This window comes from Bubalus kerabau, chromosome 4 (genome assembly GCF_029407905.1).
Source record: "Bubalus kerabau isolate K-KA32 ecotype Philippines breed swamp buffalo chromosome 4, PCC_UOA_SB_1v2, whole genome shotgun sequence".
Lineage (NCBI taxonomy): Eukaryota > Metazoa > Chordata > Mammalia > Artiodactyla > Bovidae > Bubalus > Bubalus kerabau.
The window spans coordinates 133537678-133549035 of NC_073627.1; positions in this window are offsets into that span (position 1 = coordinate 133537678).

Consider the following 11358-nt stretch of genomic DNA (forward strand, 5'->3'; position numbering starts at 1 on the left):
TACATTATTTATTGCTCAAGAAAATGTTGAGCTGATACTATCATATTCCCACAAAGACAAGGAAGAAACAGTCACAGGGATAACTCCTTTAACATCTCACTTTCCAGGGATAGAGAAATGGCCATTTCTGACAATTGCTTTGAGTTCTTCATAATGGCTAGCCTTGTTAAAACGAATTATTAACAATTTCCTGGGACTTCCCTACTGGTCCAGTGACTGGGACTCTGCACTCCCAATGCAGGGGGCCTGGGTTCAATCCCTAATCAGGGAACTAGATCCCACATGTTACGACTAAGACCTGGCACAGCCAAGTAAATAAATATTTTTTAAAAAATTCCTGAGCATTTAGGGGGCTTCCACTGTAGCTCAGCGGGTAAAGAATGCCTGCAATGCAAGAGACACCGAAGATGTGGGTTCAATCCCTGGGTTTGGAAGATCCCCTGGAGAAGGAAATGACCCACTCCAGTATTCTTGCCTGGGAAATCCGATGGACAGAGCAGCCTGGCAGGCTACAGTCCATGGGGTTGCAAAAGTCAAACAAGACTGAACACAAGCACACACAGACCTGAGCATTTACTGAAAGGGGTGTGTGTGGGGGAGGGGGGTGTCTTGCTAGACAAATAGTTATATAAATAGCATGCAAATTAAAGTAATAAAAGCATAAGGGAGTGTTAAGTGATACAGTCGGAATAATTAAGGGAAGCAGCTGGAGGTCAGCTGCTCAGATCCAGGTAAAAGTGTTGAATATTGTAGAATGAAGGACCCAGCGGCTTGCCTTAGACCCAGATCCTGCCCTGCCACTCTCCTCTGTTAGGGCCCTGCATCCTTGTTCACATTACCCCAGCTCTCAGGGTCTGACCAAGAATAGGCACAATTCTTAGTCACAAGGTACTTCCACTTTTCAGCTCTCTTAATCATCCACTGCTTGGAGTCCCTAGCCAGCTTCCCCACTGGCTGGACTGGCTTCCTGAGGTGCTTTTCTGAGCCATGCCTGAGCTTGATATCCACCTGGATGAGGCCTGGGGCTCTGACTGCCTATGCTGGGACTGGCCTCTGCAATCATATCCTCTCCCTGGCTCTTCTACGTTCCCTGCTCCCCAACAGGAGGGGTTCTGTCTCCATCTGCCTTTGTCCTCCTCCTCCCAGGTTCCTCCACTTCTCCTACGGGTGTCACGTTCCTGGCTCTGAGCAGAGCCAAACTCCCTCTTGGCTGTGGACCCAGCCAGTCTCATGTGTTTCCAGGAACTTGGCCAAGCCCTGGAAGTCCCTCTTCTCCATGTATCCAAGACAGACCCACAGGCAGACTGCAAGCTGGCCATGCCCTGGGGCATGTGGGGTATGTGTGTGCTCAGTCACTCAGTCGTGTCCAACTCTTTTGTGACCCCATGGACTGTAGCCCACCAGGCTCTTCTGTCCTTGGAATTTTCCAGGCAAGAATACTGGAATGGATTGCCATTTATGATTCCAGGGGATCTTCCCCACCCAGGGATCAAACCCATGTCTCTTGCATCTTCTTCATTGGCAGGTGGATTCTTTACCACTGAGCCACATGGGAAGCCCCTAGAAGTTTCTATTCATAGCATGGATTGGTGTGTGAGTGACTCAGGGCAGGAATAGACACAGAATTTCCACTTGCTCACTTCCTTTTCACTTCTTAAACCTCTCCTCTGGAATACCCCTTGCTAAGACCTCTAATGAACTATAAAAAAAAAAAACTTAGTGAGTCAAACAAGAAATCTTCAGGATTTACAATTTTTTAAAACAGTTTATGAGACCCCAGATCTGAAATCAAGGTATCAGCAGGGTGACTTCCTTCAGAAAATCTGAGGGAGAGTCTATTCTCTGCCTCTCTCCTCACCTCTGGTGGTTGCAAGGAACATGAATCCTTGGAGTTTCTTGGTGTGAGCAGCACCCTCTGATCTCTGCCTCTGTCTCCATGTGGACTTTATCTCTGAGACTCTTTATGTCCTTCCCTTTTTCCATAGGAACACTAGTCATTGGTTTTAGGTTTCATTTTAACCCTATATGATCTCATCTTAATCCTTGACTAAATGTACCTGCAAAGATTCTATTTCCAAATAAGATCTCCTTCCGAGGTTCTGGGTAGATGTGAATCCATGGGGCATGGGGGGACACTCTTCAACTCACTACATCTTCTTAATCTGTTAAATGCTTTTGCTGTTGTTCAGTTGCTAAGTTGTGTCTGACTCTTCGAGACCCTGTAAACGGTAACCCATCAGGCTCCTCTGTCCACGGGATTTTCCAGGCAAGGATACTCGAGCAGGTCACCATTTCCTTCTCCAGGGCATTCCTGACTCAGGGATCAAATCTGCATACCCTACATTGGCAGGCAGGTTCTTCACCGCTGAGCCACTAGGGAAGCACATTTTAAACTTTGTTAAAAACACACTTTCCCCACTCCTTTCCTTCATCTTTTTGGACAGTCCTCTCAGTATTTCCTCTATCAATAAAAATCACTTTAAAAATTCACACATACGTTTCTCTGAAAAATCACTGAGCATATATTTTCTGTAGCTGCTCCCCTTAGATGATGGCTTCCCTCTCGTGTACACTACCTGCCTGGTCCTAGAAGATTTTGAGTTTGTGGTTGCATCACATGTAGAAGGCTTTCTGTGGTCAGAATAAAATTGACTGAAATAGTAGTAACATTACAATTTCTACCATGCTGGGCAAATCTACTTATTGATTTCTTTCATCTATCAGATAACACTTGAAAAATGAATGCCCAGACCTCCCTGGTGGTGCAGTGGATAGGAATCTGCCTGCCAATGCGGGGGACATGGATTTAATCTCTGGTCTGGGAAGATTCCACATGGCTTGGCACATCTAAGCCCGTGGGCCACTGCTACTGAGCCTGTGTGTTGCAACTACCGAAGCCCAAGTGCCGAGAGCCTGTGCACCAGACAAGATAAGCCACCTCAATGAGACGCCCACAACTAGGGAGGAGCCCCTGCTCACCACAGCTAGAGAAAGTCCAAGCAAAGCAATGAAGACCCAGTGCAGCCCAAAATAAATACACAAATAAATAAAAGTTAAAAAAAAAATAATGCCTACTCTAGGTTAGGCAGTATTCTTAGCAATGGGAATACAATTTTGAACAAATACACCTGCTGTTATGGATATTACTGCCTAGTGAGAAAACAAACAAACAAAAAAAGATGTGACTCACACAACTAAATGAAAAACATAATTATGCTAAATCTTACAAATGAAAGGTCCATGGTACTGAGAAGACAGAGGGGAGTTAGGGAAGGCCAAGATATAAAGGATGATGGATTTAACTGGACAAGGGAAAGGAACAATCTATGCATAGGAAACAGTATGTGCAAAGGTTCTATGGCTGGAGGGAGCATTATATATTATAAGACTAAAGGAAGAATCATGTAGTTGAATGGGAGGAAAGTTTGATAGAAAAAGAGGGAGAGAGGCAGCAGCCAGACCAAGCAGAACCTTGTCAACTGTGTCGAGTTTGTCTTTATTCTAAGAGCAATGGGAAGTCATTAACATGTTTTAAGAGACAAAGTGTTCCCAACCCAGGGATCAAACCCAGTTTCCTGCATTGCAGGCAGATTCTTTATCATCTGAGCTACAAGGGAAGCCCTATTAAAGTGATTACCCTGGATGTAATTTGCAAAACAGATTTAAGTGGTGTGAGAATAGACGGGAGCAGACCTATTAGGAGGCTTTTGCTAAAATCTAAGTGAGAAATGATGGTATTTTGGATGAGGGTAATTTGATAGAGATGGAGAAATATGGAAAGATCTGAGAGAGGAAGTAGAGTGTTGGTGATGGATGGAAAGTGGGGAGCTAGGAGAGCTGTGGAGAAGAGTCAAGGGTAAGTTCTCCGTCCAGGAAGTGTAAATAGATGCTGTTGTCTGAGGCAGGGAACTGCTACACTTCCCAGGTGGCGCTAGTGGTAAAGAACCTACCTGCCAATGGAGGAGTCATGAGTGACACGGATTCGATCTGTGGGTCAGGAAGATCCCCTGGAGAAGGGTATGGCAACCCACTCCAGTATTCTTGCCAAAAGAATCCCAGGGACAGAGGAGCCTGTTGGGCTATAGTCCATAGTCCAACTTGCAAAGAATTGGACACGACTGAAGCAACTTAGCACACACACACACACAAGGCAGGGAGTACGCATCTGAAATGGAGGGGAAGAGGTAAGTCGGTAATTTGCTATAGGAGTCAAGGTGCTGCTGAAATACTCAAGGGGAGATGTTGAAGTGGGGGATGGTAATCTGAGTCTGGAGCTCAGAGAAGTTTGGTTAGATTAGATCACATTATAAAATGCTTAACTCAGCATCTGTTCGTAAGTGCTAGCCAATGCTTATTATTTTCCAACAATATTGTTAATGTGGTAGAAATTGACATGATAGAATGTATAAGATTAAATGTTTTAACACAATTTAAAGTACTTAAAACAATGCCTAGCATATAGGGAGAGCTTAATAAAAAATTAAGGAAGAAATAAAAGATCTTATCTCTGAAAACACTTTTGCTGTTTTTTTATTAAATTTATTTAATTGGAAGATAGTTATTTTACAATATTGTGAAGTTTTTGCTGTACATCGGTATGAATCAGCCTTAGGTATACTGGTGTCCCCTCCCTCTTGAACCTCCCTCCCACCTTCCTCCCCACCTCATCCCTCCAGATTGTCACAGAGCACCGGCTTCGAGTGCCCTGTGTCATTCATCAAACTTACACCGGTCATATATTTTATATATGGTAATGTATATGTTTCAATGCTATTCTCTTAAATCATCCTTCTCCCACTGAGTCCAAAAGTCTATTCTTTACATCTGTGTCTCTTTTGTATACCCTGAGGAAACCAGAATTGAAAACACTTCTGATTTCTGTGTATCAGTCAGTATAAGAGATTACGATGTATCAAAGTCTGACCCAGGGTTTTAGAATTTCACAGACAAGGACTGGGTATCTGCACCTATTACTTTGAAAACCTGACTTCACTTTTCAGAAATGTCACATTTCTGAAAACGGCCCTTCACAGTGTTGCCAGTGAAAGCACTGAACAGAGACAAGCGACCTGTTCTAATTCTTGGTCCCAACTTCCCTACTTGTGTGACCTCCCTTGGGATTCCTGAAGGGATTGTATCAAATGACCCCTCTCCATTTTAAGATTTCAGAGCTGATGTCTAAACCTCTTTGCAAAAGACAGCCTCTCACCCCTGGAATGAGAAGCCCACAGGAGGGTTCCAGAGAGGCTGGAGTCTAGCAGAGAGACTGACCTGCATGCTCTGTTACTACATCTGAAGCTGGATGGTCACACAGAGCAGGCATGATCATCGAATTCACAGGAGTCTTGGAAGCCTCACTCAGTATTTCCATTTAAGTCAAAGGTCAGTGATTTCCCCACTTTCTGCCTCTGAGACATGGGAAGATGAGAAACACAGAAGCAACAGGGTTTGGGACACTGGCTCCTGGGGGCAAATCCGTTTAGGGAGCGTATTGAGTTTGGGTTTCTAAACCCTTGGGACCTTTCAGCCCTGAGAAACAGATGAGAAAGCTGAGTAAACTGGTGAATGCATATTCCACCATAAAACCCCTTCTAAGAGGAAGCACACACATAGAAAGATGCTTGGGGAAATGTACTGCTCGGAGCAACTACTATGTTTCAGAGCAAAGCTATAGGTCACAGAACTTAGGAGAGAGGAAAAGTCTGGGGAAGTATGAGTGTTAGTTGCTCAGTCACGTCTGACTCTTTGTGACCCCATGGACTGTAGGCCTCCAGGCTCCTTTGTCCATGGGATTCTCCAGGCAATAACACTGGAGTGGGTTCCCCTTCCCTTCTCCAAGAGATTTTCCTAACATAGGGATCAAACCCGGGTCTTCCACATTGCAGGCAGATTCTTTACTGTCTGAGCCACCAGAAAAGCCCTTCCCTGTTTGGGGAGGAGATGAATATAAACTCTAGCTCTGGGACTTCCCTGGTGGTCCAGTTGCTAAAACTCCTACACTCTCAATTCAGGAGGCCTGGGTTTGATCCCTGGTCAGAAAACTAGATCCCATATTCTACAACCAAGACCCAGTGCAGCCAAATAAATAATTATATAAAATAAATATTAAAATTTTTTTAAAATTAGATAGAAATTAAACCCCAGCTCTACTACCAACTCTGCAGCCGTAGACAAGTCACTTTCTGAGCCTTAACTCCCTCATCTTTAAAATCTTCATTTCTTCCCTGACTTACCTCATGGGATTGTCATAAAAATATTACAATGAAGAGAGCAAAGCACAGTACCTAGGACATAGTAAGGACTAATTTTTCAACATGCCTACTAGATTCTCTCCAAAGCAGACATAAACTAGGTTTTGTCCCATTGCATGCAGCAAGAAAGTTCACCATGCAAGGAACTCTTCAGGGAGAAGGTAGGACATGTTCTTCTCATGGTCCTCATTCCCCTGAAGTGATCCTCTCCAGGAATAAATTATGGGATCAATTATGGAAAAGAAGTAAAGCAAAGAGGCAGAGAAAGACAGGCTCTGAACCAGTAAACACTCAACCCAGGGGAACTTGAAATATCTGAGCTCAGTGGAAAGTTTCTTTGTGTGTTCTGCCTGTGCTTTCAACCAAGTTGTTCAGTTGCTCAGTCATGTCCAGCTCTTTGCAACCCCATGGACTGAGGCATGCCAGGCTTCCCTGTCCTTCACTGTCTCCCGGAGTTTGCCCAAACTTACGTCCATTGAGTCAGTGATATCATCCAATCATTTCATCCTCTGTTGGCCCCTTCTCCTCCTGCCAAGCAAGGTCCCAGAAATGTTTTCTGGATCATGGGTCTTTTGGAGTGTATCTGTAGGAAACTTGTTGCTCCACACAGAGCTAGTCTGAGAGGGTGCCAGATCACAGAATCTGACCAGGGCCCCAAGAGATCCAGGAAAACATATCTGATCGATAGACAAAGTGATTTTGTCAATTGCATATAACCTTTGAAGACGATTTCTTTCATTGATACACAGAAGGAAAAAAAAAGTTGTTTTCAGAGACATCATTTAAAAAATTTTCTCCTTAACCTTGACTAAGCTCTTGCTACATGTAAGGTATTCTTTTAAGTACTTTAAAAGTGTTATGTATTTATCAAGTACATTAAATCATGTTTCCATAACCACACTCCCTTGTCCACTATTATTAGAGTAAAAGGGTAAAATGTTTCCCCTTTCTGACAGAAAGCTCCCTGTATTTCCTGTGCCAACCTCACAGCTGTGAGAGTGGCTGAGGGAAAGATCCAGAGAGCTCCGTGAGCCTCTGTCAGGACCCCTGCCCCAGCACCCACAGCTAATCTCCTCACGGCCCATAAGGTCAGCTTGCAAAAACTCAAAACCACTTACTACCATACCCTGTGCCCAGATGACCCTCACCCCTGCAGCCTGGCCCAGTGCCCTCTGCAGCAGCTGCTGCTCGTCAGGAAAATACCACTTCATCTTCAGCTCATCCTGAACTTGACTCTCCCTTTCTTGATTTTACTCAGTGGGTTTCATCCCTGGCTGCACATTAGAATTGCCTGCAAAGCATGCATTTTTGTTTTTAATTTAAAAATCCAGACTCTCTTCTCAAATAATTAAATCAGAATTGGTGCAGGGTAGGGTGGGATGGAGTTAAGACTTTTTAAAGGTCAAACAGAAAGAGGATTATTAACAAGTTTTAGGTAGTGTATAGGGCCTCTAGGAGAGTAATATGATATTACTTACATGTGGAATCTGAAAACAAAAAATGATACAAATGTGTGTGTGTGTGTGTGTGTGTGCGCGTGCGCGCGCGCGCATGCATGCACGCTCTCAGTCGCTGTGCTCAGTCATGGCCAGCTCTTTGCTACCCTTTGGACTGTAGCCCTCCAGGCTCCTCTGTCCATGGAATTTTCCAGGCAAGAATACTGGAATGGCTTGTCATTTCCTCTTCCAGGGGTTCTTCCCAACCCAAGGATTAAAACTGCATCTCCTTCGTCTCCTGTATTGCAGGCAGATTCTTTACCACTGAGCCATCAGGGAAGCCATATATATATATACATACATATATATACACACAAACATATATAGATAGATAAATTTACATAAAACTGAATCACTTTGCAGCTCACCAGAAACTAACACAATATTGTAAATCAACTACACTTTAATCTTTTAAAAAAGGTCTTCCCCCCCCAAAAATCCATATTCTCTTCCCAAATATTTAAGTCAGAATCAGGGGAGGATAGAGTTAAGGCCTTTATTTTAAGATCAAACAGAAAGGGGTTTATTAACAAATATTAGGCCATGTACAGGGTCTTGAAAACAGCCAGAACTCCAGCTGGGTCAGCGGGGAGGCCAGAACAAAGCTCAACCCTCCTTCCTGGGGGCTGCCCTGGGTAGAGGGAGGTCTCCACGGTCACTTTCACCAGGAATTGGAGTCTGTTCACCACACATTCCCCTATGTGGTCCTCATTGCCAGAAGGAAGTTTTGGTTTTGTTTCTGATAATTAACACACAGTAAAATTTACGTTTTCACTTTTTATTTATTTATTTATTCTTGGCTGTGCTGGGTCTTCATTGCTGGGCAGGCTTTCTCTAGTTGCAGCAAGCAGAGGCTACTCTTCTAGTTGCAGTGCATGGGCTTCTCATCGCATTATGTTCCTCTTGGTGCAGAGAATGGCTCTAGGACACGCAGGCTTCAATAGTCGCAGTTCCTGGACTTTTAAGCACAGGTTCAACAGTTGTGGCACACAGGCTTAGTTGCTCCACAGTATGTGGGATCATCCCACACCAGGGATTGAACTCATGTCTCCTGCATTGGCAGTCAAATTCTTTAATACTGAGCCACCAGGGAAGCCCAAAAATTTACTTTTTTTTTTATTATTATGTACAATTTTGTGTTTTAACACACGTAACTGAACAGCTCCATTGCCCTGAATAACTCAGGTGCCCCTCTCTAGTTAAACCCTCCTCCCATGACCAGTCATCTGTTTCCCATCATTGTAAATTTGCCTTTGGGGCAACGTGATATAAATGAAATAATACAGTTCGTAACCTCTTCAAACTGGATGCTTTCACTCAGCATAAGACCCTTGAAATCAATCCAAGTTGCTGTATTTACACTTTGTTCCTTTTCATTGTTGAGTCATGTTCCATTTTACAGATGGACCAATTTATTTACCTGTTGAAGAGATATTTAAATTGTTTCTGATCTTCAATTACCAGTAACGGAACTGCTATGTCTAGGTTTCGCTGTGAACATAAATTTTCTTTCTCCTGGGTCAATACCTTGGAGAGGGATTGCTAGTTCTGATAGGAAACAAGCTGTTTTTCCAAAGAGGCCATCCAGTCTCCCTCTCAGTGCATACTAGCTTCTGTTGCTCCATATCCTTGCCAGAATTTGGTATTGCCATTATATTTCATCTTAGCCATTTTCACAGGTGTGTGGTTGTTTTTTTGATTTTTTTTTTTAATGTTTTGGCCACACCACGCTGCATGTGGTATCTTCCCTGACCAGGTATCAAACCCAGGCCCCATATGTTGGAATCATGAAGTCTTAACCACTGGACCACAGGGAAGTCTCTGTATCTTCTATTTTTTAATTTTTATTAGAGTATAGTTTCTTTACTGTAGTTGCATCTTACTGTGGGGTTTTTTTATATGCATTTCTCATTGGTATTTTTTTAATGTCTTCATGTGACTCTAATAGGTAGCTAGAGTTGCAAACCATTGAAAAAACTAAAGCTTGGCTGTCCAATGAGGCCGAGCCTCTGCCACTAAGTCTACTAAAGTACCTGCATATGTATGTTGTGTTCCTACCTGTTACAGGGGGTGAGCCTCCTTATTCTCACCAGCAGTTCTACATGAGTTCTGTTTCCACAATGAATTTTGTCCCCTCTTCCCAGGCCAGTGGAACTGTTTGTGGAATTGTTCATTCTCTTTCATCATTTTTCCTTCCCCTGGATATTATTGTCAACACCATACAATATACTGTAGTAAAAAAAAAAAATTCTTTAACCTACATCCTTCTCTGGCAATCACCATTTCTCTGCTCCTCCTTCAATTATTAAAAAAAGCTGTCTAGTTTAGCATCTCCACATCCTTCCCCCACTCCAGCTTTTTGACCTCCCATCTTCTTTTATATTTACTCCAATCAGACTTTCACCTCCATCAGTCCATGAAAACTGTCCTTACAAGTTCGCTAATTGCCTTCACAAGTCAAATCCAAAGTTTAGACACTCTCAGTCCTTGACTCATTCAACTGTAACCCGCAGACTTGATCACTACTTCGCTTTCTTAATTTTCCTTTGACCTAGCCTCAAGATTATCCTCCCATCTCAGTACCTCCTTTGTATCAACTTCCTGGCTGGTTCCTCCTCATCTTTCTGATTCTACAACTTGGAGTGGTCTTGGGCTTGGTCCTCAGATAGCTTCTCACTTACTGGATGATCTTATTCTATCCCATAGCCCCAGATACCATCTACATAGTAAGTGACTTTCAACTTTCTATCTCTGGTCTAGACCTCCCCACTAAATCCAGAGTCCTATAGCAAACTTTCCACTTGGCCTTTGCATTTGCAATTCTAATAGGCATTGAAAACTGCATGTGCATAACTGAATAATTTCCAGATTATCTGTTACCCATCTGATCTTCCTCATCTCAGAAAACAACAATTCCATTCTTCCAGCTGTTCAGGCTAAAAACCTTGAAATTATGCTTGATTTCCCTTTCTCTCCGATGCTACATCCACTCAACCAGCAAATCTCTTTGGCTATTTCTTTGAATATATCCAGAAGGCAAATAATGCCTTCAATTCCTCCTGCTGCATCCTAGTACAAGTTACAATTAGCTCTCACTGAATTATTGCAATACCCTATAAACGTCTCCCTGCTCCCACCTTCCACCATCAGTTTATTCTGCATACAGCTCAAGAGTAAACATTCAAAATGTTCAAACCAAATTAATCGAGAGATATCACTCCATTTAACCAGCTGCATTGCCTCTCCCACCTCATTGTGAAAGTAAATTGAAAGATTCTATGCTGATATTTCCAGAATCTTTCCCTGGCTGCCTTGCTGACCTCATTTCTTATTTCTTTTCATTTTAATGAAATATAGTTGATTTACAATGTTGCCTTTAATCTCCGCTGTACAGCAAAGTGACTCAGTCACCCACATTTGTACATTGTTTTCCATATTCTTTTTCATGATGGTTTATCATAGGCTATTGAAATAGTTCCTGTGCTATACAGTGGGACCTTGTTGTTTCTCCATCCTATATATAATAGCTTGCATCTGCTAATCTCAGATTCCCACGACATCCCTCCCGCACCCCTTGCTTTGGAAACCACAAGTCTGTTTTCTATTGTCTA